Genomic DNA, 7,308 nt, shown 5'->3' on the forward strand with positions numbered 1-7,308 from the left:
AACTGCCGGCAGTGAGCCGCATCTGTTCAAGTGTAATTGTCCTATTCAGGTTGTAAGGCATTCGAAAGAATTAATGCTGTGGCCAAGTTCGTTTTGACAAGGACACCGACACTTCCGATGCCTCTTTTGTCGCATGTTCTGCCCTATTGTCTGTCATCTACAAGCTGTTCACTTGAGTCATCCTGAATAGGATTGACAGAACACTAGATTAAGGACAACCATGTGAGCAAGCCAAGTTCCACAAAGGATTCAGCACAATTGACCACATCCACACGATAACCAAGCACATTGAGGTTTCTTGGGAGTTCAAGATGCCGCTCTGCCTAACGTTTATTGATTTAAAGAAGGCCTTTGATTCTATTGAGACCGAAGCAGTCATTAAAGCCCTAGCCAATCAGGGCATTCAAACTCAATACATCAATCAGGGTCCTCTGTGAGTTGTAGTACAGATTCACTACCAGGATCTCACAGTTCTACAAAGAAGTGATCATCGATGTCAAGAGAGGGGTTCAGCAGGGTGATACCATTTCACCGAAACTCTTCAGTGCCACCCCCAGAAACGCCATGCTATGACTGGAATGGGAAAGATTGGGAGTGAAGATAGATGGTTGGCAAGTACATCACCTCTGCTTTGCTGATGACATCGTTCTAAATAACACCAAACATTAGCCAAGTGGCACAAATGCTGGCCGACTTTGACCATGAGTGTGGAAAGGTCGGTCTATAGCTGAATCTCACGAAGACAGTGTTGTGAAAAACAGTCTTGTTCCTGATGTTCCAATCGCTCTCAACGGAACGACCATCTCCAAATGCAACAGTTATGTGTACCTATGTCGAGAAGTCAACATGACGAATGACCTGGCACCTGAGTTGCGCAGAAGGAAGAGAGCGGCTTAGAACGCCTTCAAGAACATCAAAGAAATAACTAAGAGGACAAAGAATTTCCAGCTCTGGGCACATCTCTTCAATTCCACTGTTCTTCCTGCATTAACATATGCCTCAGAGACCTGGGCCCTACGAAAACAGGATGAGAATGCTATTCGGGTCTTCCAAAGAGGAATCAAAAGAGCTATGCTTGGAGTGTCACTTTTCACTCAAATGAGAGAAAGAATTTGGAGTTCTGACCTCCTTCGAGGGTCAAGAATCAGGGATGCTATCTTGTTTGCAAGGCGTTGAAAATCAGATGGGCTGGTCTTGTAATGAGATTTGGAGACTGCCACTGGACTAGAGCCATTACCGACTGGATTCCACGGGACGTCAAAAGATTGCGTGGCTGCCCACCTACAAGATGGTCAGACTTCTTCATCAAGACCGTGAATGATCTGTTTGAGGCTCTTCATGTTCCTAGAATGAACAGATGCCATTGGGCTACACCAGCACATGACAGGGACAAATGGAGATATTACTGGTGCCCACTCAAGCAAATCGATGAGTAACAGGAAGTCAAGTGATCAAGTGATATCCTTAACAATTGTTTTCTAGCCTTTGACTTTGAGTCTATGTTTGCTGTTTAAATATGTTTCTTGCAGACAACAAAGTGTTGGTTTCAATTTTTTAATCCATCCTACCATTCTGTTTCTCTTAATTGGTATATTTAGCCCACTGACTTTGAGAGAGATTTTTGTTGGGGGGGGGGGTTGTGCCATCTTTTTATAAGAATTTGCTATGTCTGTGGGGGTTGTCTTATCTTAAAGTGACCCATCTAAATGGCTTTAAGTCTATGAAGTTTAGCTGTGAAGTTGTGTTTTGTTCCTTCAAAATCTGAATGAGAATCTGGCGGGTAAAGTATTCTTGGTGAGACATTTGTTTCTTTGAATTTTATTCACTGTATTTCACCACTATCTTCAAGCATGGAAGATTTAATCCAATAAGTTGGTTGTACATATTAAGGATGCTCCTTTGTAAGTGATGTCCTTTTGTGATGTTTTCTTTCAGTATTCTATCTCTATCATTTTCAGCATTCTGATTAAGATGCATCTCATGGTATTTTCATTTTTATTTCTTTTAGCTGGCACCCGTTGGGCCCCCTGGATCTGGGTGCATGTGCTGTTCAGCTATGGGAACTCATAAATGATGGCCTTGACAGTTGCTTCTACATAGGGTTTTTTCCCCTGTCCCTCTGGGAACTCAAGGATTCTTACATTGTTGTTGAATTCATCCCAAAGTTCTCCTGTCATCTATTGGTTTATTTTGAGGCTATTTTCTATCTTTTGGTGTCTTCTGAAGATTTCCTGCACCTCATCTTGGAGTTCACTGATTCTGTGTTCATAAGCTGTTACTCTGTTAATGAGGAGGTTTCCCAGTAAGTTTTTCATTTCATCTTCCAGGTTTTAGATCTGGCATTTATGCTTGTGTTTTCATTTGTATTTTCCTTATTTCTGCTCTCATATCCTCTTGTGTTTCATTGGCGGTGCACTCCATTGTTTCTTTGAGTTTCCTATGGATCTTCATCAATCTCATTCTAAATTCTTTATCAGAGAGGTTATATAGCTCATTGCTACTGGTTGGTTCATCTGGGCTAGAATCTGCTCTAAGTTTAGTGGGTTTCTGCATTGCTTTACCATTGTGACTGTTGTAATTTGAAGTTGTTTCTTGTGCATTGTCGTAGTTAGAATGTCTGTGTATGTCTATGATTATGGAGAGGTGAAGAAATACATGGCTGTTCCTCTTCATTCCACGACGTCACTCTTCATAGGTGGGGTTCAATCCTGACCTGGGGAGCAAAATGGCACCCCTGAATTCAAACCAGAGTCCCGGATGCCTTCCTGGCCTTCTTTTTAGTTTTCAGGGACTGGAGTGATAGCACAGACTGGAGCGATAGCACAGCGGTAGGGCGTTCGCCTTACAAGCGGCCAACATGGCCGACCCGAGTTCGATTCCTCCGCCCCTCTCGGAGAGCCCGGCAAGCTACCGAGAGTTTTCGATATGCCAGACACAGTAACAACAAAGTCTCCAATGGAGACATTACTGGGCCCGCTCGAGAAAATCGACAATCAACGGGAGGGCCTTTACCTTTACCTTACAATTGGGTAGAGAAGATGGCTTCTTTACTGTTAGTTTATTATTTGTTTTTAACATAGTTCTTTTTATTGCTTCATTTTTATCCTATATCTTCCAATATGCTTCCATGATTACATCTGTAACTTGGAGAGCAAAATTTCCTTCAAGAATTGTTCTACCAGCAGAATTCCCATATTCAAATAAAAAACCCCCCATATATTTAATATGCTCAAACCAATAGCATTAAATTTTTTTATATTATTTTTTCTCTAAATATACAATGCCAACTGAACATTACCTATACATTTACTTATATTCAACCCTTTTTGAATTAATACAATAATTTTATCATTCTCTTTGGAAAATAAGCAAAGGAATGAGTTTTATTAGAATAAACATAACATAGCTCTATCAAATCATTGAAATATTTTTGGTAACATTTTGGGTAATATTTAAATTACCCAGGGCTGGAGTGATAGCACAGCGGGTGGGGCGTTTGCCTTGCACTCAGCCAATATGGCTGACCCGAGTTCGATTCCTCTGCCACTCTCAGAGAGCCTTGCAAGCTACCGAGAGTATTTCGCCCGCACAGCAAAGCCTGGCAAGCTACCCGTGACATATTCGATATGTCAAACACAGTAACAACAAAGTCTCACAATGGAGATGTTACTGGGCCTGGTTGAGCAAATTGATGAACAACTGGAGGACAATGACAATGACAATTTAAATGACCAAATAGTAATTTAAATCCAATTAGTAATTTAAATCCTAAATAGTAGTTTTAATAAGTCAACTGTCAGCTCTAGAAATAAGGAAAAAATTTAGAGGAGTAACTATAGGCTTGGATTTTCTAAAGGGATTGCAACATATAGACTTCCTTGACATTTTTAGGTTTTCAAAAACAAGTTTGATAATGCAGTTTTAATGTGTCTGATATTATCTTATGTTGATAATGCTATATAACAAAATGTGATATAGAATTGAGCAATTCAAAGGGCTGGAGCGATAGCACAGCGGGTAGGGCGTCTGCCTTACACGCGGCCAACATGGCCGACCCGAGTTCGATTCCTCCGCCCCTCTCGGAGAGCCCGGCAAGCTACCGAGAGTATTTGATATGCCAGACACAGTAACAACAAAGTCTCCAATGGGGACGTTACTGGGCCCGCTCGAGCAAATCGATGATCAACGGGAGGGCCTTTACCTTACCTTATAAGTAAATGATACTTCAGTAATACTAATTGTAAATTAGAATTAACTTACCACAAGTCAATTTTTTTGGTTTTGTCTTGTTTTGTTTTGGTGCCACAGCTAGCTGTGCTCAGGGCTTCTTCCTGGCTCTGTGCTCAGGGATCACTTCTGAGGGGTCAAGGGACCATAGATGGACCCATGTCAGAAGCCTGCAAAGCAAGCTCCCTTTCTGCTGTACTGTCTCTCTGGCCCTGTCAATTTAAAAATTTTTTTAAAGAAAAGTAAGTCACTCTATTTCCACCTATATATCAAATTATAACTTACAGCAGGTCTTTAATTCAAAAAATCATTAAGTGCCAAGAAATTTATTTGTATTCTTAAAAATTAAAAAAAAAATTAAGGAAGCTTACTATTTTCTTGTGTTCTTCTAAAAACATCTATCAGGTTTGAATTTGCTATCTTTCAGATTTTATTTCATCATATGAACTCATTCAAGAAGATCCATAGCACTGAAGTACTATAAAATTTTTAAAAAAAGCTCTTTAATTGTTCACATTTTTACTTGTTCAATTCTAAATATTACTATATAGATGAATTTCTTAAAATACATTTAAATTGAGTTGTGGGGGGAGGGGTGAAGCAGCTGAACGATGAAGAATCTGCTCCTCATGTACATGGGCCTGGGCTCTATCACCAGCACAGAAACAGCACCACCAATACAATGAAACTCTTAGAAATCTTGCTGAACAGTTCCCAAAGTTAAAGAATGCAGACATCCAGATCCAAGGAGCCAGAAGAGTCCAGCTAAATGAGACCCGAATAAAAACACTCCAAGGCTAAGCGAAATGAGTCAAAAAGAGAGGGACAGACATAGAAAGATTGCGTTTATCTGGGAATATAAAGTAACAAAATAAGAGACTAACAACCAAGAATAGCCGAGATAAGTACCAGGAGGTTCACTCCATGACTTGGAGGCCAGCCGCACATGCTGGGGGAAAATGGAAAAGGCAGCTCAGATAGAGAAGGGAGCACCAAATAATGGGTGTTTGGAGGATCCTCCCAGGATGGGAGAAGCATGCTGATAGTAGACTCTAGACCTAACATGATTGCCACTCAATGCCTCTTTTGCAAACCACAATACCCCAAAGGAGAGAGTAAACAAAAGGGAATGCCACAGGGGTGGTATGGGATGGGCGGATGGGGTGGTGGGAGGGATACTGGGAGCACTGGAGGTGGAGAATGGGCACTGATGGAAGGATGGGTACTCAATCATTGTATAACTGAAATCCAAGCACAAAAATTTGTACTTCTACAACTGTACCTCATGGTGTTTCAGTAATAAAAATTAAAAAACAAGTCAAAAAATAAATATTTAAACTTTAAATTCAATTACTATGCCATGTAACTCAATTTTCAGGTTTATTTTAGGGGCAGAAAAATCAGAATCAAGTTTGTCATCATCAGATATAGTACAAAATAATAGGAAAAAATTTAATTTTTTAAACTGAGCTATATTTTAAGTGATTCACAGTACTAAGGGGATCAAGTGTAAACTATTGTTTTATTTACTTTCAAGAATTCCTAGGTTCTCAAAGATTTGCTCAAATGAAATGTTCACTCCTAAATAATACTAAATAATACTATTTATCTTTGTTCTCGGAGAGCCTGGCAAGCTACCGAGAGCATCTCGCCCACATGGCAAAGTTTGGCAAGCTACCCGTGGCCTATTTGATATGCCAAACACAGTAACAACAAGTGTCACAATGGAGACATTACTGGGCCCGCTTGAGCAAATCGATGGACAACTGGTGGACGTTGCTACAGTTTCTCTAGGAAAACATTTTGGATCATTTTAGTGGATTATTCATAACAAGAAATACAAAATAAATTACTTAGGTTCTGCTTTGGGGGCAGGGTTTGGGTTTGGGATGGAAACACTTGAAATATGGCTATGGGAAGGTGTAATGGTGGTGAAATTGATGTTCAAATATTAAATGTAATCAATTATTGTGAACAACTTTATAAATACTGTAGGATCTCAATATGTGGATTACGGTTTTATGCGAATAATTTTCTTAGATAATTAATTTTAAGTAAAATAGTAAATGTAGACCATAAAGTTCAGGATACTGTCATTTATTATTTTTTTGTTCTCGTCTTTTGTTCTTATCTTTTCCATTCACATTTTAACTCATTTACGACACCAATATAATAATATAGAGTTTCTAAGTTTAAAAATTACAAAGACAGTAGTGGAAAAGAAAAATTACATCTCATTCCTTTGAATTTACATTTCAAACCATCTCTATATAAATCAAGACAAAGTGAATCTTCTAGCAAAGTGAAGTTTCTGTCTGCACAGTTCATTTTGACAAGTCAGTTTTATGTTCACAGTTTCTATGCAGAAAGAGCATTCAACATATCATTCAACATATCCATTCACTAAACAAACTTAGCAGTTTACAAAGAAACAATATTTTTTCCTTTTTTAAATATATATATATAAATATATATATATATATATATTATTAGTGAAGTACCATGAGGTACAGTTGTAGGTTTACAAATCTTTGTGCTTGGGTTTTGGTCATACAATGATCAAATACCCATCCCTACACCAGTGCCAATTTTCCACCACCATGGATAATATCCCCCCCCCACCCCCGGCTTCCACCCTTCCTCTGTGGCAGGGCATTCCCTTTTGTTCTCTCTCTCCTTTTGGGTGTTGTGGTCTGCAAAAGAGGCATTGAGTGGCAAACATGTTCAGTCCATAGTCTACTTTTAACATGCATCTCCCCTCCTGGGAGGATCCTCCAAACACCCTTTATTTGGTGCTCCCTTTTCTATCTGAACTGCCCTTTCGCCTAGAATACCTGGCTGTCCTCTAAGCTATGGAGTAATCCTCCTGGTGCTGATCTCAGCTATTCATGTGTATTAATCTCATATTTTGTTACTTTATATCCCCCAGATGAATGCAATCTTTCTATGTCTATCCCTCTCTTTCTGACTCATTTCGCTTAGCATGATACTTTCCATGTTGTACCACGTATGTAAATTTCATGACTTCATCTTTTCTAACAGCTACATATTACTCCATTGTGTAGATGTACCAAAGTTTCT

Source organism: Sorex fumeus, unplaced genomic scaffold, assembly GCF_029834395.1.
Source record: "Sorex fumeus unplaced genomic scaffold, SorFum_2.1 ptg000046l, whole genome shotgun sequence".
Taxonomy (NCBI): domain Eukaryota; kingdom Metazoa; phylum Chordata; class Mammalia; order Eulipotyphla; family Soricidae; genus Sorex; species Sorex fumeus.